This window comes from Arachis ipaensis, chromosome B04 (genome assembly GCF_000816755.2).
Source record: "Arachis ipaensis cultivar K30076 chromosome B04, Araip1.1, whole genome shotgun sequence".
Classification (NCBI taxonomy): Eukaryota; Viridiplantae; Streptophyta; class Magnoliopsida; order Fabales; family Fabaceae; genus Arachis; species Arachis ipaensis.
In genome coordinates this window covers 106,874,396-106,876,171 of record NC_029788.2, presented here as the reverse complement: position 1 = coordinate 106,876,171, position 1,776 = coordinate 106,874,396, and positions in this window count along the sequence as shown.

The window sequence follows — 1,776 nt, the reverse complement described above, 5'->3', positions numbered from 1 at the left end:
TCCCTATCTCTTCTTTTTCTTCCTTCTCATTTCCTTCTTCTTTTTCCTCTTCTTCAGACCCATCATCATCACTATCTACCTCCACAGTCGTAAAATTTTTCCTGCAAGAAGGACATACTAAATTATGTCCTAGGTACTTCCTCTTAACCTACATTAAGTTCCGAGGATAGAGACCAATCTGATCAATAGGGAAGCTTCTCTTATGGTGGTTTGATTTTGAGTCTTAAAATTTGACTCAGAACAAAGAAGATCTGGTAGATTCGGGTGCTACAGAGGGTGATTTTAAAGGCCCTTCAGCAAGGTTCGATCGTAACTTTGATAAAAGGGGTGATGCCAGTAGAAAAGGAGCTACCGGAGTGGGTTATTGCGGTGACAAAGAAGTAGAACGAGAACATGGTTAACAACGTAAATTTCATATGCGCCTGATTACTTACTTTTGAATTTGTACAACGCAGTGCACAAGGAGCTCAAAGATTTGCTTTGGGATGATGGAGTTGATGGGAATTTCAATTTGGGGTTAAAGATTCAATCTTGACAATTAGGGATGATGATAGTGATGCTTGTGCTGGCTATATTGATGATCAACATAATAATAATAATAATAATAATAGATGAAGAGGGGCGTAAAGCTTCTTGCCTGCCTGGTTTTATTGGTGCATCCATTGATGATGGGGAGGAGGAGGAGAAGAAAGAAGAAGACGAAAAAGGGAGGGGGATTTTTAGTCCCTGCAACCATTTAAGTTTGACACATCTGATACACCAGCAGGTAACCATTTTTCATCTGGTAGCAGAGATCGATTGGTCTATTTTTCTTAATGTGTAGGGCCTGGTTGAGATTTAAGAATGATTAAAGTTCGCTATATCCCACAGAAAAAATGCCAAGGACCAGATAAGGTATTTACCCTTTAAAAATATGATATTATCATTATAGTCATACTCACTACCACCACCATCTTCAATTATAGTTTTGTTTAGTATCGATTTCCTGTAATAACCAGATTTTCAAGAGAAGTAATTCAAAAAAGTCAAAGAAAGCAAAAAGCAAAAGTGAAAAAATAGCGAGATTTCTTCCTATTTTCATGGACTCAATGCTCTAACAGAGAGTAGAGCAGAAATAAGAATAATAACAGTACTAATCCATTCTCATTTCATTTCTAATCATGTTTAAGATTGCATCAAAATCAATATCAAAAGACAATTCCTCTTTTCACCAAAATAACTTTTAATATTTTTACTTTATTAGGAGTATCTAGCAAATTACGATTAATTTACACAAAATCAGTGTTCACACAAGTTTTAACATCTCTAAAGTCCTCCTAAACATCAAAATACACATACATAAATAACAAAGAGTACTAAGAAACCAACGAGTAATCAATTAATTTCAGTCAATTTTTTAAAAAAATTTATTAGCATTTTTTTAAAATTACTCTTTTATACATTTCTCTTTTTACTTTTTTTTTCCGACCACTATAATTTCATCACCACCATTAGCTACTGTCGTCTACCACTGCCTGCCGGCAGCCACTATCGGCCACCATCATCAGTCATCAACTATCATTCGCCACCGGCTACTACTGCCACCACCTCTGACTATCTTATATTCTAAATCCTAAATCTTAAATGTTTTACGCTTAATTGATTTTATTTTGTTTATTTTTTATATTTTTTTTCTTAGTTTTAGATATTTTAATTGCTTTTAGTTATGGATTTTTTTTAATGTTTAATTCTAAATAATAAATGTTGATTACAATATTAGTTAACATATATTCAATC